The sequence below is a fragment of the Myodes glareolus genome, chromosome 20 (assembly GCF_982192425.1).
Source record: "Myodes glareolus chromosome 20, mMyoGla1.1, whole genome shotgun sequence".
Lineage (NCBI taxonomy): Eukaryota > Metazoa > Chordata > Mammalia > Rodentia > Cricetidae > Myodes > Myodes glareolus.
In genome coordinates this window covers 40,848,472-40,873,127 of record NC_142045.1, presented here as the reverse complement: position 1 = coordinate 40,873,127, position 24,656 = coordinate 40,848,472, and positions in this window count along the sequence as shown.

Sequence of the window (24,656 nt, the reverse complement as noted above, 5' to 3'; positions counted from 1 at the left end):
TAGTTCAGTGAGGAAACAGCAATTTCTGGATGCTGTACTGCCCTTCAAACCTCACTCTTGTCTGCAGGGAATGCTACTGAAAGCAAGAACTCACATATCTGTGTTGATTTTTCCACTGGCCTCATATTGGTTTCCTGATCTCTCACAAAATTCACACCAAATATTGTAAAAATAATTGGTACTGGCAGCTCGCCAGAAAGTATCACTTACAGATTTATACAACTGTATCATTCATTCACCCTGTACTTATTTGCACTTCAGGGAGACTGGATTTGAGACGTGTGCCGTTATCTCAGAACTTGAAAATACATACAGTTGTTTTTACTGTTGATTGTATAAGGCAGGAGGGAGAGCAATTGGCCCCCTCTAGACATTGCTAGAAGAAAATAATCCAGATATTAGATACTAAAATGTCAAGACTGTTGCCTCTTGCTAATTTCTGTGTTAGTGAGACTCCCAAAAGGAAGGTTGGGAATTTGAAGAGACTTTAGTGAAAGCATTTACAAAGATGTAACCAGGACTAACCCAAATCAAATTGAATTGTATACAGTGTAGGCACTGTTGTACTTTTCAGCTTGAAAAATAAGATAAAGTAAAAATGCATTTGAATAAGACCTGTGTTATTCTTTTGTGACACATTGCAGGAAGGCAAAACTTTTTCGAAAAAGAACTCAGGTCCTCAACACAATGACCCCTTTCCTCTCCAGTCTCCTAGAAACAGACAGGATAGAAGTGACAAATAGTTAGCAGATCTTTGCTGGTGTTTTCACTGAGGTTAGGCAGGGTTTGAGTCAGAGAATTTAAAATGTGACCATGTAACTTTCATTTGTGAAGACAGGTGTGTATATGGGTGGAGTATTTACGAGGGGGTTTGTATGAATGAAGGTCAAAGGTCAGTCTTGGATATCATTCCTTGTGTTCCTCAGGATGCCCTCTGTCTTACGTTTTGAGGCAGAGTAACAAATGAACCTTACAAATTCTACTAGGTCAACTGACTAGTCAGCCCCACCCAGGTATAACCTACATGTCTCTGATTCTCCATGCTGAGACATAAGTCCATGCCACCATCTAGTTTTGAGTTCTGGAGGTTGAATTCAGGTTCTTGTGATTGCAAGGCATGTATCTTACCATGTTGTTATCTCCTCAGTCCTATGTGTCTATTTTCTTAAAGCATATTTGCATGACTTCTAACCCAATGGGATGCTATTTTATGGTATACATGGAAACTTAAGATTTTATATAATAAAAACATCCAGGTCCACATTGACATCTGGACCTGGGCTGCTTCTAAGGACCAAGTCTGAGTCCCTGGTCCTACAGTTGCCAGGGTCCGTGATAATGTCCATGACCCAAGACATCACCAAGGGTCACACTGATACCAGGATTCTGTGTCACCAACTGTGGCCAAGGGTTAACTAAGGGGTAAGCTATGGCTGGGTCTGTGATAATCTAGGTGAACTGCACTGCCACAGTGATTATGGTGCCAGCAAGCCTGAGCTGGTGACAGGGGCCATATCTGGGTCCATGGCCCTACCATAACCATGGCCTGTGTCGATGTCCATTGTACCTGTTACCATGTTACCATTGAGGGTCATGTGGATGCTGAAAGTCAGAACTCCTATCTGGAGTTTAGTTGGAGACAGAGGGTCACCCTGGGGTGATGTGACCTGAGTGACCTACATTGCATCCTAAGACAATGGTGACATTTGAACCAAGTGTGCTGATGGGGGCCATATCTGACTCCATGTTCCTCTCCTGGTCAGGGTCTATATTGATGTCCATAGCCCATGGTACCATCAAAATCCACAAAAATGCTCATGTTCTAGATCATGTTGGTGCCCTAGGGCTGTGTTGCCCCGGGACCACACTGGTCTGCATAGCCTCATGTGTCACCTGGGGCTATAGTGTTGTCCAGACCATGGCACTGCTGATAGTCATGGTCCCATCTTAGCCATGGTCTGTGTTGATATCTGTGGCTCCTGGTACCATCAAAGACTATGACAATGCCAGGGGTCTGGGCCATGATGATGTCCAAATGCTATGTCAATCTGAGTGGTCTAAGCTCCCACTTGGGGACATGGTGAAGTCTGATCCTGGGCTACTGATGAGGATGGTGCCTGGGTCCATGGTGCTACCATAATCAGGGTCTGTGCTATTGTCTGTGACCTTTTGTACCACCAAAGGTCACATGGGTGCCCGGGACGTAGGCCACAACTTGTGGCTATGTTGGCACCTGAGGGCCATGACACCACTGTAGTTGTGGGATCCCACAAATGTGAGCCTATTCCACCTTGTCTGAAGGTCAGAGAGCTTGAACTTATTTTCTTTTTCTTTAAAGTTGTTGACAACAGGTGTGGCTACAAAACAAAATATACTTAATGATACTTCACGTTTTGGTCATTAAGATGGCCCATAGAGGTAGATTGCTCTACCCTGACCAAAAACCAGAGAATTAAAGCATATTCCTCCTTCTTTTGAAATAGGAGGTTTGACTTAGGGAGTAGATGATTTCAGGATGCTTGATCTAGGTGTGCTCACTGCCCTGGATATCAAATACCTGTACTCAGGAATTAATGGCTTGATGTCTCAAGCATAGAAACAAATAACTGTCTGGTTGTCCTTTGTGCCATGTTAAAGAAGACTTTTGTCTTCTTTTCCACTTTTTTTTATTGGGGTACAAAAGTGTATAGAAAATTAAATACAAGTGAACTCAGAATTCAGTACTCAGAATTCAGCATTCAATATTTGCTGAGTTGCCCTCCCATTATCCTGTGTCTCTGTGTTTCTTTCTTATCTCTATTTCTCCTACATACGATTTCTAATCCTAACTTTTCACCCTGGAACATATGAACCCACCATGGCTAGAATCATGGCAGAAGTTACCCCAAAAAGATGACTCCTGACATATGGCAGCCCAACAATTCATAACTCCCAACATGTGGCCAAGCTGACCTGGCTGATCTGTGTTTCCACACAGGGTCATGATGTTTTCAGTGCCTGAGCTGCTGCCTAAAACCATGTCTGGATCCATGGCCCAGCAACAGTCAGGGTTTATGGCTCTTATTGCCACAGAGGGCTATGCAGATGCTCAGGGACTGGAAAGCCACCTGAGTTCATGTTGGTGTTTGACGGCCTTGTCTCCACTAGGGCCATACTGGTCTAGGTGGCCTTTCCTGGTCCTGGGGCCATGCCAACATCTGGGCCTGATGTGCTGCTGAGACCATGTCTTGGTCCATGGTTCTGCTGCAGCTGAGGTCTTTGATGATATCCATAGCCCGTGTTGCAACAGGGGTCATAGGTACCAAAAATATTGAAATTTGATGGTTATGATAAGCCCTCCTTCCCACCCCTCACTATTCCTGGGATGGATGGCCCTACCCTTTGTTTGATACTACATCAAGAGAACTAGCCATAACCCCCATGGTAGAGCTGGCCCCCAATCTCAGGAAAGATGGTCTCACCCCACACCATGGGTGTGGGAGAGCTAGCTCCTATGGGCATAGGCAGAGACTTAATTATAAATACTTGACTGATAGTTCAGGCTCATTACTAACTGGCTCTTACATTTCAGGTTAACTTATATTCCTTTTTTATGCTGAAGGCTTGTTACTTCATTTTCTTTTTTAAATTTTATTTATTTTAAATACCAACCACAGTTTTCCCTTCCTCCTCTCCACACATTCTCTCCCCCATCCTCCTTTCTACTTTCCCATTTACTCCTCAGAAAGGGTAAGGCCTCTGATTGGGAGTCAACAAAGCATGACACATCATGGTGAGACAGGATCAATATCTTCCCCCTTGTATCAAGTCCTGGATGAGGCATCCCACCACAGGGAACAGGCTCCAAAAAGCCAGCTTTGGCACCAGGAACAAATCCTGGTCCCACTGCTAAGGGTTCCACAAATGGATCAAGCTACAATTGTCACCTGCATGCAGAGAGCTTAGGTCTGGCTCATGTAGGTTTCCTAGTTATTTGTCTGGACTTTGTCAGCTCTCACAAGCTCATTTTTTTTTAATTTTTTTATTTGTAAGAATTTCCACTTCCTCCCCTCCTCCCAATACCCTCTCGCTCCCCCACTCCCTCCCCTCCTCCCTCTCAAGTCCCAAGAGCAGTCAGGGTTTCCTGCCCTGTGAGAAGTCCAAGTTCCTCCCCCCTCCCTCAAGGTCCAGGAAGGTGAGCATCCAAACAGACCAGGATCCGAAAAAGCCAGTACATGCAGACGAAACAAGACCCAGTGCCATTGTCAATGGCTTCTCAGTCAGCACGAGCTCATTTTTTATACATCCTCGTTTCCTAGCATCTCCTGATATCTCTCTTGACTCTGCCCTTCTTCATCCCCTATTTCTCTGCCTGACTTTCCAGCTTAAAAATATCCTGTTCAACTATTAGCCAGTCAGCTTGTTTATTAAACTGTTCAGGGTGACAGGTACTCACACAGTGTACAGATGGTGTATTTCACATTTCCCCCTTTTTGTCTAACATCTACCACATCTATGACCTGCTGGAATACATGAAGAGACTGATTCTGCAGAATGATGACCATAAGATATTCAGGACTAGGGATAACAGCAGGATGTCTGAGAGGAGTTTCAATGAGGGTCCAGTGATAATAATGTGCCAGAGGACCTGAACCAAATCTATGACTCATTACAATGCACATTGTGTGAGTGTGACTGCTCAGAGAAAAGGGTATACTGTGTGGCACACCACAACAACCTATGCCACTATGAAGGATAAAGAGGTGTTAGAAGCTGGAGGAGCAAGGTGGGAATTTTTTATGTTTTATTTTCAATTGATTTTTGAATACTGTAGGGATGAGGGGGCGGATTTGGAGCAATTGAAGGGTAAGAATTGGGGTGCAAGATGTGAAATTCCTAATGGATCAATAAAGAGTTATATTTTAAAAAAGAATTACATCCTTAAACTTTCAAGAGGACAAAGGAAGATGATGTTAACTTACTTTGTAAAGGATTACTCGGCACAATGGAGGGTGGATTCTAAAACAAGGTGAGACCGGGAATCAGTCTGTTTTTCTGTTATGTAGTCTGATGTGGTCAATGTGTCTTCTGTCACTTTGCAGTTGTTAAAAGTATTTGGAATAGATATCTTACAGCTTTCCTTCATTACACCATTCCTTTGTCCCACACCATAGCATCTGAAGCAGTGTCTTCCTGGAAACCACATTGGCCAAGGAATCAGGTAGACAATTTTTACTCTGCCTCTCATTCTTCAATTGCAATTCCCAGTCTTAGTCACAGCTTTGTTGCAGACCACTTGCAGTGGTCTTTCCTTCCTCCATGACCTTTCCCAAGGGACAAGCAGATCTTCATGAATAGATTTTCTTATTCATTCCATCCCTTATTTTCCAGAGCCAACATTTCTCTGGAAACCTGCTGAACCACACCAGCCTGGGAAGCATGTAGGTAATCTTCACTCTTATTCCTGTCTTCCAATTCCAATTCCCCAGCCTCATTCTCAGCTCTAAAGCATATCACCTGCCCTGGTCTTTCTTGCCTTCCTTTCTTCATTCCTTATGGCTCTGACAGGCTCTGGAAGCAGACCCAGCTTTCTTCCCTCCTGTGGATCCTCTCATCTCCTTATGGTTCTAGTCTATCCCCGTTCCTTTTTGTCAGTTCCCAATACTTAGAACAAGTTCTAACCAGGACCCCAGAGGCCACACCTGTCAGGAATTCAGAAGGTTTCCTTACCAAGCAGCCAACACACACTCCTAAGATCCAGAGAGGGCAACATAAATCAATTAGACATTTTTTATCGCCAAATTATGCCTCTAGTTATAAGAATGGGTTACATCTGATTAAGTTGTTGGTCAAAGGGGCCTCATGGTAACCCCCAAACAACCCAGGTTGTTACTAGGACCATTGGTTTCTCTCCACTCACCGATTGGTAAGGCCTCACTGTGGAAGACAACTACTGTACAATTAACTGAAAAATAAGGCATTGAGCTGGTTCCTAACTAGGGCCTTTACCTCTACTGACAAATATTCATTGTACTAGAAGGTATTCTGCATGCTACCAAAGACACAAGCAAACACCTACCCAGCTAATAGCACATAATATGTGAGCACATAGCACATAATAGCACACCTTATGCGAGATGTGCTAGATCAATAGAGACACAAAGCTTGTGGGAAGAATCAACCAATATCTAACTGAATTTAAGTCTTACTCCATGAGACAGAATCCATTTCCAACACTGATTAGGTGGCCAAGAAGCTGAATATAGATAGGATAGGGACCTGGGGAGGGGGAAACAAATACTATTGTCCTACTAATGGAATACAGTAAATAAAATTACTTAAAACTACATTTTGCTATACCATTTAGAGAAACTTGCTCCTGTAGTGTATGGGAACAATTACAGAGACCTACAGCTGGACAACGCAGAAAGTGAGATACCTTGAAACACTCATTCCTAAATGGAATTTCTATAAAATCTCTCTCTTTAGGGCTCAGGATTCTCTGGAGATGGGGAGTCAGAAAGAGTGTAAGAGCCAGAATGTATGGAGGACACCAAGAAAACAAGACCTTCTAAAGACATTATCACAGAGACTGTGAACTCACAGAGACTGTGTCAGCATGCACAGAGACTTCACATGTTTGGACTTGATGGGGTCCCAGCACTGAGCAGAGAAGTGGACACAAGTCCCCCTTTCCAACCCAGAAGCTTTCTCCAATTGATAAGCGCTTGCAAATGAAAACTTAGTCGTCTCCTGTGGAGTCTCCCTGGGTATACAGATCACTCTTATGGCCAGGCTCAATGACCTGCAGTAGAGGACAAAACAAAGTGAACTCAAAGGCAGTTTGGGGGGATTCCTTATGTCATAATGCTTCAAAAAACAAACAGATAATAAAAATAATTAATCTATGTATGCTTTATGGTTTTTGGTTTTGTGTTTTTATGGGATTTCTCTCTGTGTGTGAATTTGTGTATTGCTGCATCCATATGTATTTCTTGAACCTTTGGCTCTTTCTCTGTTTGTTTCTTGTTTGTGCCTATTCTGGCTTGTTTGATTATATATAACCAATTTCTTCTTCTCATTATTATTATTATTATTATTACTATTTTTAGATGTCAGTTTGCATCTTAATAAAAATGAAAAAAGGATGTGGATTTGAATAGGAGGGCAGGTAAGGGTGATCTAGGAAGAGCTGGTACAAGGGAATCACAACTTTAATAAATCTTATTAGAATTTAGTTTCAATAAAAATATTTGGATTATTTATTTTCTTCCAAAACTAAACAGTGGATCACTGAATCTATTTAAGAAATTAATATTTGTCCTTAATTAATTTTGTGATTGTCCAGGAGACAAGGCCAAGAACCCTCATTTACTCAAACATTTGATGTTCTCTTGCCTGTTAATTAATTAAGCTGCTGTCTTACGATCCTGGTTGCAGCAGTTTGTAAGGTCACTAGAAAATACATCTTTGAATTGCAAGGAGAACCTTCATCTGCCTCATATGATATCAGGGAATTTCTATTAGAAATGTAGGTTAATTTAGTCATTATTTTCTTATGACACATTATGAGAACTAATTTAATTGGGTGGTTACCTGTCAGACTTTAAGAGTACCAAGTTATTAGTATGCAGTAAGTGTGAACCTTTTCATGCAGTTATGTGAAAATTGAAGTTTATCATCTGGAAATTCCCAGTTAAGTCTGTGTCTCTATGGCTATCAGCACAGCCTAAGTGCACGAGCTAAGCAGAAGCTGAAACTCTGTCACTCAGGGCAGGGTGGACCCAGCCCTAGACTTGACTCGAGGGACATTTCTGGTACTGGATAACCATGAGATGTCTAGGTCTTCAATCTCTGAGACTATCTTCTTGAAAATGCCAGAAAGTTGTTTCATCTAGAAATTATCTTCTATATCCAGTGTTCTTTCATGTTCGATACACTTGCCTAACTGATATTTATTGATTTCATGCAAATTTGGCAAGGGAGACTCCTTTGTTATTTAAAAAGAAGTAAAAATAAAAGTTGCCTTGGTCCCTGCAAGGGCTCTTGGGTCCAATAGTAATTAGTGCCTTTGTTCTATGTTAATTAAAATTATAATTTTGTTGGTAAGAATAGTATAAAGGACAGCTAGTTTTTATTTCTTCATTAAGATTGACATTGTATATACATGAAAGAAAACCTACCGTGAGAAAGGCTCAATATTTCAATTTGATCAAGTAGTACGAGCAACACTATATGTTTTAGTAATTGAGAATAAATAAATTACATGACTTTTCATTTAGGTAAATAATTACAGTAGTGTTGGAGAATAGTCTTGAGAGATTAACTCAAGTATTAGTTTTTATTGTGGTAATTTTAACAAAGCATAGAAACAACTTTAATTATTTAAAAATGTATCTATTGCTTATGCAATCACTTAAGTACTTTTTAACTGCAATGGGATTTCTAGTTGGACAATGACCAAGAAATCATCTTCTAACCACTTCGTAAGAAAAACAGAACTAGGGATCTCACACATTTTCACATACAAATGGTTTTTATCAAATACATTGGTTTTATTAATAGTAAAACTTAGTTGTGCATGAATGTGTGAAATATGAACAGCATTGAATTTGGTTTGTAGGATAATATAAAATTATCGAGGCCACTCTGCATAGATAGTTATCCTTGTCTGGTACATTCTACATGACTTTGGATTGGCCTGAGTGTGGCCGTGAAGAAATAAAGAAATCATTCTCCATACCCATTCATCACCTCATGCTTCTCCAGGTTTCTGCCCTGTTTGAGTTCCTGTTCTGACTTCTTTCAGTAATGAACAGTTATTTGGAAGCATAAGCCACATAAACCCGTGTTATTTCAATCACAGAGTTTTATCTGAAATAAAAAATGGGTAGTTGAAAGCTGGGCAGTGGTGGCGCACGCCTTTAATCCCAGCACTAGGGAGGCAGAGGCAGGTGAATCTCTGTGAGTTTGAGGTCAGACTGCTCTACAGAGTGAGTTCCAGGACAGGCTCCAAAGCTACAAAAAAGAGAAACTCTGTCTCAAAAACTATGATGTTCTTGCGTAAGTGAATTTTAAGTCTCGACTTGCATTTTCAATACTACGTCCAAGTGAATGTTTCCCAATGTCATCATACCTGATTGTATCTTCTCCATCTCCACACAAGAACTTTTTCCTTTGCTTTCAACTTGTTCCCTTCAACCTCAGGTTCATCTTGTGTTTTATGACGTGTTCTTCAAGGGAGGTAACTGTTAGACAGTTGCCACATTTGTGTTACATTTGTCCTTAATTCACGTTCCACAGTGGTATGGCTTATGTCATATGTTTGGAAAATCAGACCTTGATTCTAGATGAATATTATTTATTCATTTGTGTGTGTGCTTGAATGAAACTCTTTTTTTTCTGTTTTATGTAGACACACTTTCTTTTACATACACATGATAAGCTGGAGTTGTCAGACTACCAGATGATTAATTTAATACTCTATTTGATCAGAATTAGCTTTCCAGAGGATATTTCAGATTATAAAATTTTGAGGTACACATAACTCTGTAACATAGGTCTACTTTAAAAATAAAAGAAAACAGATAGGAAAGAGGAAGAATCTGTGATAATTATGGACCCAGGAACCACCACAGATAACACTATGTTTCTGAGAAGATAGTTGCCTTGATTCTAAGTATATGTTTGAAAGTGACCATGTGAAAGCACATAACTAAACACGTTATCTTTATTTGAGTTACAGGATGGTCACTACATTATATATAGAATGTGCTCTATATATCACATCATTTCCCAAACGACAAGAACCCCCAGCACAAGTGCTAAGTCACTTGAGTTATTTAACTCTGGGTTTCACTGCCGTGGGATTATAAATCAGATTCTTATTGTCACTCTACTGCAGAACTGGTACTTCTGTGTCCATAATACAGATCACGATGTGATTTAAGTTGAATCTTGTCAAGGTAACTCCTTTTTAAACCATGAGAAGAGACTTGGCTGGAGCCCAAAACTAATAGAGTCATATTTTGTAACAAAAGTGGCATGTTGGTGATAGAGGTTCTGCTGCTTTTCAGTCACCACTAGTACAAGCTACTGTCAGCTTTCCCAGCAAATATATTTTATTTGGGGGTCAGGCTATAAGCATATTTTTAAATGTCTCTACTTAATACTGTGAAAGATAGAAATTCTAATTTCCTGAAAGAAGCAGTGAAAATAGAGATCCTAGCCTGGTAGAGTAAGAAATAAGATGCCTGACTATCCAAGGAATCCCATTTAGGAATGAAAGACCACCAGGAAATGCAGCAATATGAACATGAAATCGAACAAATCTTCAAAGTGAACCTAATGGGGTCACATTTCAGCACATCTTTTCCCTTTACAAAAGGATCTCTCAGCCTCTCTGATGTAAAAAGATGACAAGAAGTAATTTGTGTTGTTCACATCTACCATTTAATGACTCCTTTGAGAAATGAAAGCTGATTTCACTGGTGTTTGCATTCAGTGCAGACACTTGTCACAAGTTGCTTATAACTTTGTAAGGCTACTTCTCAAATACGCAGAGCTAGACATTGAGTGTGAAATCAGAGCAAAAGTTTCTAGAATACTTAAAAAGTCTGTGGCAATCGATGTGGGAAAGTCAGAGGTATGCTTTAAGGAATATGTGCTCCCATGAGCATTTGTAATTTATTTAAAATTATATTTAGTTTAAGAAATCATTTGCCAACCAAAGAGATCAGTTTTATTTACAAATTTTATGAAAGTTAAAGGCTAAAGTAAACTCCAAATTAATAGAAATTTTGTTCAGATGTGTGGGGTACAATGCTGTCATTGAACTAGGAATACTGAGGCAGGAGGTAGGAGTGCAATGTTGAGGTCAGCCTTAGTTACGTTGTAACATTTTCTCTCCAAAACTCAATGCTCGGGCTGAAGCTGTTTGTTAGAGAGCTTGCTTGCAGTGTGCTTGGGCTTAATCTCTAACACTAAAATGGAGAGAGACAAGGAAACAGATGATAGAGATATAGATGCATGATAGATAGATAGATTAGATAGATAGATAGATAGATAGATAGATAGATAGATAGATAGATAGATAGATAGATAGATGATTGGCAGATGGATTGATAGACACACAGATAGATGGTAGATGAATGACAGCTAGAGAGATGGATATATAGGAGATAGATAGATTAGATAGATAGATAGATAGATAGATAGATAGATAGATAGATAGATAGATAGATAGATAGAGACATGATAGATAGAGACATGATAGATAGACAATAGATAGGTGACAGGTGATAGAGAGATGATGGAGAGATCGATGATAGATAGATAGATGGATAGATAGATAGATACATGATAGATAGACAATAGATAGGTGACAGGTGATAGAGAGATGATGGAGAGATCGATGATAGATAGATAGATAGATAGATAGATAGATAGATAGATAGATAGATAGATAGGTGATAGACTGATTTTAGTTATCTCTCAGTTCTTACATATTTTTATTTGTATGAAAAGGATTTTCAAAGAGCTTCAATATTTCAAGGACATTCTGTGTCTTTGAATATTCAGTTAAAGATATGCATATCTTGTGCCTTCACTTGACACAAGCTTTCATGATTTTCCTTCTTTGTGAGGATGTCAAAAGAGACAAGTGTTATTTTTTGATGATTGCCTTTATGAAGTTTTCTCACAGCCTTTGGATCTTAGGCATTATCTTTGATTCTTTAATGCTTTGAATCTGACTTACTATGTTATAGAGAACTTCCAGTTAATTTTCTCTATGGATCTTGAGATAATAATGCTCTTTATTTACTAAACCTAATTTCAAACATGAGGTGAACTCCCCAGAAAATGTAGTATCTACCATTAATATCGACTTTTTTTATTTTACACAGGTTTCTTGAGAGCTGGTGGAAAGATTTTTGTATCTATGTTATGTTAAAGAAAAATTTTGTTCAATAAAATTTCTAATAAAGCTTGAAACTGTATGAATTTAATCTCATATTTTCGAAAATATGTTCTATATAAAGAAAAATTTCATTTAGTAAAGAAAAAATTTTTATTTAGTTAAGTTACACTTCCTGTCATTAACCAACATCTGGGTAATAAGATACAACATTTTCATATTCTAATATTTTTCTATTTAGTATTATTTATTATCTTTCTTGTGGAAATAATTTGCTTCTTTAAATATGCAATACTAGATTGCTTATTATATTTTATAATTCCTTTTAAAATCAACTATTCTTATAATGTATAGCATTCTTAAAAATCTCTTGCTTTTCTAATCTGCCAGCTTGTGTCTTTTTATTGGTGAGCTGAAACTGTTAATATTCAGAGCTGATTTTTTGACCTTAGAAAGATGGTAAAAACGAGAGGTGCATGATTCCCTTAATTAGAAGGTAAGGAAAGGGAAATAATGCTATTCCTCTTAACTGTGTCTGAAGGACTTGTCTTCATTTTATTTGCCTTTTATCAATAGTCTCATATAAATTCAGGTCACAGAGACTGCAGAAAATCTGAATTTCTTTCTTTCCATCTAGAAATTGTCTATTCTTACTATTGTTCATCATTATTATTTAATCAGTTCTTATTAGGTCACTCTACTTTGTTGCTTTCTAAGACAATTTAAAACTATGTTTTCCTAAATCCCCTTTCCAGTACTCTGGCTAGGTTCTCTTCTCATGTTTTAAATTTCATTAAATAGTGATAAAATACACCAATCTAATAAAGCTAGAAATGTATACTGCACCTTTAACTTTCCTTTCTTTCTTTCTTTCTTCTTTTCTTCTTTCTCCTTCTTTTGCCTCCTCTTCTTTCTTCTTTGCTTTTGCCAAAAGATATTAGTTTGCTGACACTTATAAGTTAGTTATTAACCATGTTTTATTAACCCAAATCCAAAAAGAAGGAAAGAAAAGAAAAAAAAACTTGAGTTAGCTATGAGGATTTAATAGATAATATATGTAGTTATTGAAAGTCAGCACCATCACTATGATATTGTTTGGATCTTGAGTACCCAAAAGCTTATAAATTCAAGTCTTGTTTCCAACTGGTAGCATAAATGTACAAATTGATTTCCAGAACATTTAGCCTATGGAAAATGCTGTTCAGAGAAGCAATACCTTGACACGAATGTTGGAATTTTAAAACCTTGACATAAATATTGGAATTTTCTTCTCTTGTTTCTTTTACTTTCTGAGTATCATGAGGTGAACTGTTTCCTTTGCAATATTCTCCAGTCATGATATACTGCTTCATCGAAGGCCACAGAGACTAGGGTCACATGGCCTTGGAGTCAAATTCTTGTATTCATAAGACAATATTTTAATTTGATTATCTCAGGCATATTGTGATACTAATGGGGTATGGAAGCAAAGGAAATGAAGTCAACATCCTGAACACCTATCTGCTCCCCAAACTTCATGGCAAAATAATCTCAGTGTTCTTCAACTGATGCAGGACAGAGAAAAGATGGGGTAGACTCACAATGGGATACTCTTCAATCATAAAACCTAAACAACTGCTGTTCTTTGTGGGAAGGTGAATGAACCTGGAGGATGTTATGTTAAAGAAATGAGTAAGACATTGAAAGATGGTGCGGGAGAATTGTCTGTATTCTGTCAATCATGTTTTAAATAAAACGCTGATTGGCCAGGCAAGAAGTATAGGCGGAAAAACAAGATAGGAAGTAGAAATGATGCAATGAGAACAGGAGAATTCTGGGAAGGAGGAAGTTGATTACTCCCACTCCTGCCCAGACCATCAAAGCAGCAGGATGTGACTTGCCAGTTGAAAAAGGTACAGAGCCATATGGCTAAAATAGATCAGAATAATGGGTTAATATAAGTCATAAGAGGTAATAAGTAGTCTGACCTAATGGGCCAATCAGCTTTATAACTTATAGAGATCTCTGAGTGATTGATTTTCTCTGGGGCTTGCCAGTTGTGGAGTATTGGGCAGGGACAGAAACCCCCAACAAGCAAGCCCCATTCATGTTACAGAAAGAAATACCACATAGTAGGAAATACAATTTTGAATTCAGAAGTGGTAATAACAATGGTAAAGTATTAGAGAACAGTGGATATAGGAAACTAGGGGTATGTCAATAGGTCAAAAAGAAAAAGAAAAAAGAAAAAATATAAGAAGAAAACTTTAGTTATCTACAAGGATTAATTTCAGGAGATAAAACATAGTCTGTGTTGACTGTGAAAATTTAAAAAAGAATAGCGTTTAAGAAGCCCGAGCAAGCTCCTGGAGGATAGACACAGCACCCCCTCCCCAATTTCCATGGTTGTGGTGTGTGTTGGGCGGTATTATTAACCATGAGCACAGTTGGGATTCGTATTGATGTTTGGCTCCTGTTACCACCAAGGGACCTATCACCTATGGCTAAGTTGGTGTTGAGCAGTGTGTCCTGACAGGGGCCATGCCAATCTAATAGACCTGTGTTACTACCTGCAAACCTGAGACCATGCTGATGCAGGAGGCTTACACTGCTACCCAGGACTATGGTCACATTTGGCCCAGGGCTGCTTCTGGGGTCTATGGCCCTGCTGTGGCCAGGCTATGAATTGACACCTCTATCTCCTGTTGCCATCAAGGGTCTTGCAGAGGCCCACACTTTGGGTTGATATTTGAAATCATGTTGGTTTTGAGGGTCAAATTGCTGCCTGGGCCATACAGCCAGGGAGGCCTCAACTGCCACCTAGGGCCATGGTGTCTTTCAGACATAAACTGTAGTCAGGGGCAATGTTTAGGTCCATGGCCCTACTGCTGGGATCTGTGTTGACATCCATGACTCAGGTTACCATTGAAGACTGAGTGAATGCCCATAGTCTGAGTTGCCACCTGGGGACACGTTGGCATTAGAGGGATATACCACCACATTGGCGATGCCAATCTGGGTGTTCTGCACTGCCAACTAGGGCTATGATGCTATCTGGACCTGGACTGCTGCCAAGGACCATGTCTGTGTCTGTGATCCTACCCCAGACTGAGTATTTGTTGATGTCCATGGCCCATGTGGTCACTCAAGGTCACATGGAGATCCAAAATCTTTGCTGTCACCTGTAGCCATGTTGATATCAGGGCTATGCTACCTGAATGACATCTGCTACTTCCTGAAGTCATACCGTCTTATGGTCTGAGCTGTGGCCAGGGTCATGTCTGGATTTGTGGCCCTACTGCTGCCTGGGTTCTGTTGCTGTTGAAGACCATGTGGATGCTCAAGTCTGAATTTCCATGTTGGGTCTTCAAGGGCCACATTACTTCTGGGTCCATCCTAGTATGAATGACCTGAGCTACCAACCAGGGCCATGGTGACATCCCGACCTGGCCTACTGCCAAGAACCATGTCTGGATCCACTGAAGCTGGAGTCTGTGTGGATATCTGTATGCTGCACTGCTGACAAGGGCCAAGCAGACATCGACGTTTTGGGCCACCACCTAGGACCATCTTATTGACTAAGAGCTGAGCATCTGCTGGGCCATATAGACCTGAGATTTCTGCACTACCAACTGGGGCTCTGGTGTTGCCCAGCCCTGGGCTGCTGCAGGGAATATGTCTGGGTCTGTGGCCCTGTTGCTGTTCTGGTAAGGTCCATGGCTCCTGTTGACTCTGAAAACAGTGAGGATGGCCTACACAGATTTGGCCCTGTCCCTCACTGACTGCAGCACTATGGAGAACTGGCTTTTGCCCTCATCAACTGCAGTACTTGAAAAAGCTGGCCCTGTACCTCATCTGGACAGGGCAGAATAGTTGTCCCTGCTGACGGGGATGGGGTGGTGGTACAGGCGAGTAGACCCTGAAAGCTTGAGAATGGAAGGAGAAGAAGCCTTCTGTCTGTCATGTGATGGCGTGTGCAAGGAAGAGATACTCATTGCCCCTCACCTCTCATCCCTTGCCAGTTACTGTAGGTATGAAAAGCTGGTCCAAGGGACCTGGCCTTCACTGGCTCTAGCACTCAGAAGAGTGCACCCTGAACCTTGTCCAGGCAGCACAACAAAGTTTATGGTGTTAATTGACAGGAGGGGGGTCTCAGGTGCTCCATCCTCATGAAAGTATGTGGGAGATCTAATCACAGTCCTCATCTTCCATATGGTGGAGTGGGCAAGGGAAAGAAGACCTCCCACCTCCTTTGACCTTTGATGCCTGTGGTGAGTAGCAGACCTTGTTCTGAGATCACGAGAATGAGAGAAATGAAGAAGGGAGATCACGAGAATGAGAGAAATGAAGAAGGACGCTTATAAGAAATCTTACACTCAGAATTGAGTATAATAGGGAGTTATTTATTTAGGGGTAAACTCGCAGATCACAATCCTCAGCTGAAATGGGGAACAGCAACTGAATCCTGGAGCCAGAAAAGAGGCCAGACATACACATACTTTACATCAGCATGTATAGTATAAGTGGCCATGCCTAAATGGGCGGGTAACTTAAAGGCTACTGATGGTAGGAATTCCTACAGCACCTCCCACTTTGTTTAAATAAGAAAGTTCTAAGCCTAATACAAAGTTATATACAATAAGAACAAATATCAGGTACAAAAATTAGAATTACAACCAGCATAAAGAATATCAAGCAAGAAACATGTGATAAATGTTTCAATGATTATCCTATCCTAATGAGTTTAAGTCTTGTACACAAATAATTGGCCAAGTCATGAGAGGAAAGTAAATACACCTATCTACTCTTCAACCCCATCAAAGACCTGAGAAGGGAAATAATATTACTTGAGTATGCTGGAAGTGCAATCAAGCAACTTCCAAAAATGTGCAGCAAATGAGAACAGTGACCTCAAATGTAAACAATGTATAAGTATCTTGATCAGAGGTAGAAATCTATGTTGCAATATGATAAATATATCCTAAAATTGTATCAATATAGAAAATGTTTATGCTGTGGGACAATGGTCTGTACCCTATCAGTTATATTTTAAATAAATGATAATTAACTAGTAACCAGGCAGGAAGTATAGGTGTGTTGATCAGACAGGTAGTAGAGACGGGTCAATGAAAAAAGGAGAATTCTGGAAAGAGGACACAGTTCACAGTTGTGAGCCAGCCTCAGAGGAAGTAAGACGTGACTGACTTGCTGAAAAAGTACCGAGCCATGAGGCTAACATGGATAAGAATAATGGGCTAATATAAGTTATAAGAGTTAATAAGAAGCCTGAGTTAATGTTCAATCAGTTTATAAGTAAAGTAGCCCTCTGTGTGATTCTTTGGGACTTAAAGGCTGCAGGACTGGGCGGGACAGAAAATTTGGTCAACAGAATCTCTGCTTACTATATGCAAGTTCTCTCAGTTAAGAGAGGCTTCCTGACTTAGCTTTAGCTCCAAAACCCTGTAGCTCTTTTAAGAGATCCTGCCACAAAACACTTAAATGGTATTGATAAAAAGCTGACTGCATATTTTTTGGTGGTGGCAGGGACCTTTTTGGTGGCAGCAGGAATCTCAGAAAGCTAAAGAATGGGCTGGATCCAACCAGCTTTAATCCTAGCCATATGGCTTAGCAATTTAAAGACTCATGTGGTCAAAAAAAAAGAGATACAGTAAAGATAGTTTCAGACAAAAAAGCCTATAAATAATTTACAGTGTGTTTAAAAACATATGTAGGCTTCAGACAAAAAAGTCTATAAACAATTTACAGTGTGCTTAAAAATATATGTAGGCTTATAAAAAGGTTAAAGTCCTTAAATTGAAAAAGAAAGGAAGAGAGTAGTTGAGTATGCTAGTGCACACCTTTAATCCTAGTACTTGGGAGGCAGAGGCAAGCAGATAGATATCTGTGAGTTCAAGGACAGTCTGGTTTACAGAATGAGTCCCAGGACAGCCAAAAATACACAGAAAAACCCTGTCTCAAAAAGCCAAAATTTAAAAATAGAAATAAAAGAACTAGAGTTAAAATAAAGCCACATAAAGATGAAAACACGCAGATAGTCTGGATGTTATTATGTTGTCTTTGAATTGTTTGAATGCTGAAGAAGAAGCAATAGCTGCTAAAGATATTTGTTTACAAATGCTACTGAATTAATCCAAGATAGGTATTTTGAAAATACCTTGACTTCAAAATTGAAGTCAAAAAGTATGTTACTTTGGAGAAGAGGTTTTGCTTTTGTTTCTACAAGAAATGAGAGGCTATTAATTCATTCTAGGTTAAGAAATGTCAGGTTTAATCAATGAAGAACCCCTGAGAAATCTCCGATACAAGTGTATGGCCCAGATGTCTAAGTTCTACATCCAGAACAGATTCAGAACTGCTGCCTGAGATGATCAAGCCTCACAGGATACTCCAGTCAGGACTTGATCATAATTCAAAATTTTCATTAGGTCCCCAAAAGATTATCAGTGCCCCCAATCAACAGGAAGTAGCCTAGAAAAACTACTTCCACTTTCCCAAAAAAATGGATTATGGATTTGTTTAAATGTTGGTTACAAGTTGTTATGGATAATGGCCAGGAGAAAAGCTAAACAAAGGAGATTCAATTCAGAGTTCTTGTTTTTAAAAATAAGTGGGGGTAGTGTTGTGGGACAATGGTCTGTATCCTGACAATTATATTTTAATTAAATGCTGACTGGCCAGTAGTTAGGCAGGAAGTATAGGCAGGGTGACCAGGCAGGAAGTAGAGGCAGAACAATGAAAACAGGAGATTTCTGGGAAAAAGATGCAGTCGACAGTTGTGACCCAGTCTCAGAGGAAGCAAAATGTGACTGCCTCACTGGAAAACGTACCGAGCCTTGTGGGTAACATGGGCAAGAATAATGGACTAGTGTAAGTCATAAGAGTTAATAAAAAGCATGAGCTAATGGGTCAATCAGTTCATAACTAATGTAGACCTTTGTGTGATTCTTTGGTACTTAATGTCTGCAGGACCGGGTGGGACATAAAACTCTGGCAACAGTCTTAAGCACAGGTAGAAGCACATATGCATACAAATTGACAAAATAACTTTGCCAAGATATAAAAATATTGTAGACAAAAATAAGAACATATTTAATATAATTTAAGCTTGTATCAGTATACAAAAATCTGTACCAATCTATACCAATGTAAATTACCTATTAATAATAGCTCACAAGTATTCACTCTATTCCTCACTATTATTATTAATGTGAGTAAGCTCACACTAATCTATTATCCCATCCCATCCAATTTCCTGTTATTTTATCGCAAAGAGATCCTTGAGCCTACATAATTTTCCCCCCATTATTCAACCCTATACCAATTGTACTCTAGCCCAAAATGATGTCCCTAACCCTGAGGACAAACTTTGTTGGAAGAGGGACATAGTCTTCTAGAATTGCTTTCAGCTGTCATGGGGGCGATGTTCTGTCTATGGGATCCTGTGAAAGTAAAATGATAGTTAAGTTCCAAGATTACTGTCTGGTATAATTGCAAATATTCTCTGAGTATTTGGTAGGCTTTTTCTGAGGTTCCTATTTGGAGTTCTGTCAAGAAATTTTTTAAAAAAGTGCACCATTTCAGCTAACCAAGTTGGAACCATCTTGAACAGCTGGTACCCAAAACAATTCTTATAGGAGCTCTATCAGCATCACGATGTCATATCAACCAGGTAAAGTTGTTGTTGTGGGGACCCATCTTCTTCCTGGAAACTTCAAAGATTACTGCAGGAAAATTCATTGTTCAATGTAGAAAACTTAGACATTATTTATATAGATATACAGGATTTAGAGAAGGACAGAGCCATTGTCCAACCATATCCAAGTGTGTGTGTGTGTGTGTGTGTGTGTGTGTGTGTGTGTAGAGCTGGCTTTAGACTTAATCTCAGGGTCATGGGTTTGAGCACTATGTTGGGTGTCAGATGAAGAAGGATGCTTAAGAAAATCCCACACTAGCTCAGAATTGAGTATAATAGAGGGTTATTTATTTTGGGGTAGGCTCACAGATCACAATCCTCTGCCAGAATTGAGAACAGCAACCAAATCCTGCAGCCGGAAACAAGGCCTGATGTGCGCTTTATATCGGCATATATAGTATAAGAGGCTATGCCCAAGTCGGTGGGTAACGTAAAGGCTACTGGTGGTAGGAATTCCTACAGCAGAAAAATGGTACTGCACCTCATGTGGGCAGCACAGTAGAGCTGACCCTCATGGAAGGTGAGGAGGCATGGAGAGCAGAAGAGCAGGAGAACTGACCCTCCTGGCGAGTGAGGCTTGGAGAACAGGACAGAAGGAGAGCTGACCCTGCAACTTATCGGCCTTGTGCTGGCATGGGAAAGGTAAAGATACCCTCCCCCATCCTCTCATCCCTGGCCACCTGCAACAGTTGGGAGAGGTGCCTAGAATGGGAGAGCTTATCCTGCCCTCACCAATTGCAGCCACCTGGAGAGCAGGTCATGTACCTTTTCTGGACAAAACAGTAGAGCTGGCCCTCGTGGTGCAGGTGCCAGAGGTCTAGAGTGAGCCTGTGAGAGCAGGAGAACGGGCTGGGATCCTTGCTGCCTGCTACATTGGATGAGCTATCTGGGACAGTGCTAAAGAACTTGCACTGGTGGCAAAGATGATGGAAGGCTGGTGAGCTGATCAACCTAGATACTACCCAGGCCCATAGCCAGGGCTGCAAGTTAGCCCACCACAACACCTACCTCATCTATGAACTGCTTGAGTATGTGAAGGAGTTTGATCAGCATATTCAAAGAGATGGGTCTCCATGATCCAGGCAAACCACAGGATAACCAAGGAGAGTCTCAATGAGGGCCCAGTATCAATAGAAAAGCAGACGTCAAAGTCCCTGAGCCAGACCAATGATCCAATGCAATGAATACTTACATGTAAAGATGTCTGGATTTAGGGTATACTGTGTGACTCACTGGGCCACACTACACCTTCCATGCTGAGATGTTTGTTTGTTTTTGTTGTTTGCTTGCTTTTTGGCTACACTTTTAAATTTTGTTTTGTTTTGTTTTGTTTTGGGGGTGTAGAGATTTCAAGGGCAAATGGGAGAAGGAAGTGAATGGGGAGATGAGTGGGATCAGGATGGATGATGTGAAATCCACAAAGAATCAATACAAAGTTTAAAAACAGAATAGAGTTTAAGTGTTCTAACTAGAAATTTGAGTTAATGCCATGTGAGTTGAGTCAGTTTAGTCATTCTTCCATATGTATACATTGAAATGACATGTACATGATAAACTTGTTAAATTGGAACAAAATAGAGAAACCAAAGACTTATGGAGAAAGTTAAGACTTAGCCAGTATCCGTCTGTATATCAGTCATTATGAACTCATTTTCATTGGCTGAATACTGTAGAAGTATACCACTTCTATCTCTCTATCATTTGATGGATACAGGCTTTTCCTTTGTGGCTGTCTGTCTGGAAACTAACATTTCTTGACTTTTCTTTTCTAATTTTTAATTAGAAAAGAACTAATTTGTACAGGACTAACTTCTCACCTATGGGAATTTAAGCTACGGCCACAGAGAGATGCTCTTTGTCAATCACTTAAAAAAAAATGCTTCCTCTCCACAACTTCTCTTTCTCTTTCTCGAGGTTGATAACATTTGCTTCAAACAGGCAGATGGGGGCAAATAAGAGGAAGAGAGGAGTCTGAAGAGCATCTGATCCACATCCACAGATCTTTATGGAGACCATAGATCACATTAATGGACTTAAACAATATAAGTTCAATTAAAGAGCAAAGTTTCTTTCTATAATTTCTTCATAATGTTTTGCCTTTCCTAGATCCTACAAGAGACATACAAAAACACAAGAAACAGATACCTATATGAACACTCTCATATATGCATTTTAAATATATTCACACATAGTGTGAATAATTTATTTTGTGTCAAATTAAGGACAGCAACAATTCTTAGAAGTTATAGGGAAAGGCTATAATTAAGGATTAAGGAAAGTACAGATGATTTTTTTTCAAACTAATTGCATATTTCCCTCTTCAGAGGAGAAAATCCTTGAATATAGGTTATTTTATCCTACAAATTATGAAATAATTTTAAAATTACCGTACCCGCAGGGTTTAATGATCGTGTTCTCTCTGCTCAGAGCTCTACAAACAGCAAGTGAGTTCAGAGCAGCAGGCATAGCATCGGGGGTTGAGAGTTTATCTCTGCTTTTCTTCTACACTATGAAGAAAGCATTTTAAAAATTATGACGTATATATATACACATATACATACACATATATACATACACACACACATACACACACACACACACACACACACACATATATATATATATATATATATATATATATGAATGGCTGTAGCTACATGGCTTTTAATTTTAGATGCAACCGCAGATCTCCAAAGATGGAATCAAGTGATATCAATAATGCAAGCATGCATGACATATGCTCTATCTTTGTGTACATGTCTTTGTTATTTCCACATACTAACATTTAGACAAAGAGACAGGCTTTCAATGGCTTCCCTAGTAAAAATGGTTCAAGGGAAATATCCTCATGCCCAAATATAGCATAATGCACTGAAATCACTTACTTTTTAATATTTGATAGCGTTTATTTATCATTAATCTTTATTGTAGAGTCTGGGGTTAATTAGCCATAATTACCCCCGGAATATAAAGTCCCATGTGGATGCGTATAACATAGAAAGAGATGTGGTGGTGGTGGTGGTGGTGGAGAGAAGGCAGGCAGATCTCTGTGGGTTCAAGGCCACCCTGATCTACCGAGTGAGTTCCAGGACAGGCTTCAAAGCTAACAGAGAAACTCTGTCTCACAAAAACAAGTAAGCAAATGCGAAAAACAAACAAAAAAGATGTGACTTGAAGTGTCATACAAATTTGAAGATAATTTTAAAAATGTCTTATATTTACTATTTTAAAAGACAGACTCCAAATCCTTATTTCACAGGGCCTAATGAAAACACGGTGATTTAAATTTGGCTTTCTAAATTAGTATCATTACCTGAAAGACTGAATGCCCACAAGATGGGGTTGTGACAACTTGATTGCGTTCAGACATTTTGTAAATTAGGGACCGTGTTTGAAAACTTTGGCCAAGTGAGATTGACAGGAGGCTCTCAGGGAACAGTGGGTAGAGCAGAAGGCAGATCACATTGGGCTGCCAGCCCTTGACAGGCCTGCTTTAACTTTCTCTCCCTGAAGTTCCATGTCTTTTCCTCTGTCTTCACTGAGACAATGACACAAAGGTTATGACAAGCATGTGAAAATAGCTAGTGACTCATTAATGTCTGCTAGGGCTGAGCATCATGGAGCAGCAGAGGGCGGCTTCGGCGGGTGCCTTTCATTCCTTCTGTGTGTTGCAGCCAATCTCCCGAGCTGTCCAGAGTGTCATATTCCCTCAGTGAAACAAGATCAGTGCATTCATGTGCTCTTCTTCCTCCGAGCTCATAGAGACTTGTCACATTAATATTTTGCCTAAACCAACTTTCCCTGAAATGTAAGAATGCAAATTACTCACTTCTTAAAACACTTCCGTAGGCTTTTTTTTTCCCTTTTAAATCTGGCAACTTTCAATTTACACGTACATTGAAGTAATGGACACTCTTAACAAACAGGAATTTTATTTATTTTTTTATTATCTTCAAAATGGAGTTGAAGTGGCAGCATTGAGAAGGGATTTTTATTAACTGGTTTTTATAGTTAACCTCTTTTACAGCACAAAATTATGAGCTCTGAACAAGAACTCTCTCCAGATTCAGTCCAGAATTATCTTTATCTTATTTTTTTAAACTATTTCCTTTTATTTTACTAAGTGCCATTTTATTGGCTTGTGACAGTCTACAGATGCATAGATTGTATACAGTCTGATTTACTTCTTTTTCTTTCTTACAGGACTTTGAAAGATGATATTGTCAATAATAATAACAGCCATAATCATAAGGATAATATAGACTTTGGTGGCATATGTACCAATGCACACAATAATGGTTTTGAATTTAGAAGATAGAGGGAGATAACTCTGAGAAGCAATATACCATTTCTAAAGACAAAAATAAACATTGTTGTAGGAAATAAAAGATAGTTCAAATCATTTTACTCACATTTCTTTCTTCATATAATTATGTTATGAAACTTATTAAATCAGCCTACATTAAGATAGTGATAATTACTGTCCCACATTGGAGAGGCTGAGAACATCATAGTTGCTATGTCCTTGAGGCTAATTGATTCAGCAGTGGGAATAGTAATCCCCCAGTAGCTATCTGTCACTGTGGGGTTCAGCAATGTTATAACTACTCAGTCCACAAATATGGGCACCTGAGCACTCCCTATCTGGCACCAAAAAGCCAGAAAGCTTATTCAAAAGTATGGGATAGCTACTTTCTCAGCAGGGAATTTGCTTTACCTTCGTAAAGTCCTGAGTTCAGTACCCCCCCACCAACACACACACACACACACACACACACACACACACACACACCCCACACACCCGCACACCACACACACATTAACATATCACACCACACACACACCACATACACCATACACACACTACACACACACCACATACACACACTACACACACACCACATACACACACTACACACACACCACACACACATACACCACATACACACCACATACACACACCACACACACACACACACACACACACACACACACACATAAACACACACCACATACACCACACAGACACACACACACTCTATCATCTTCTATAATTTCTGTCTTGAA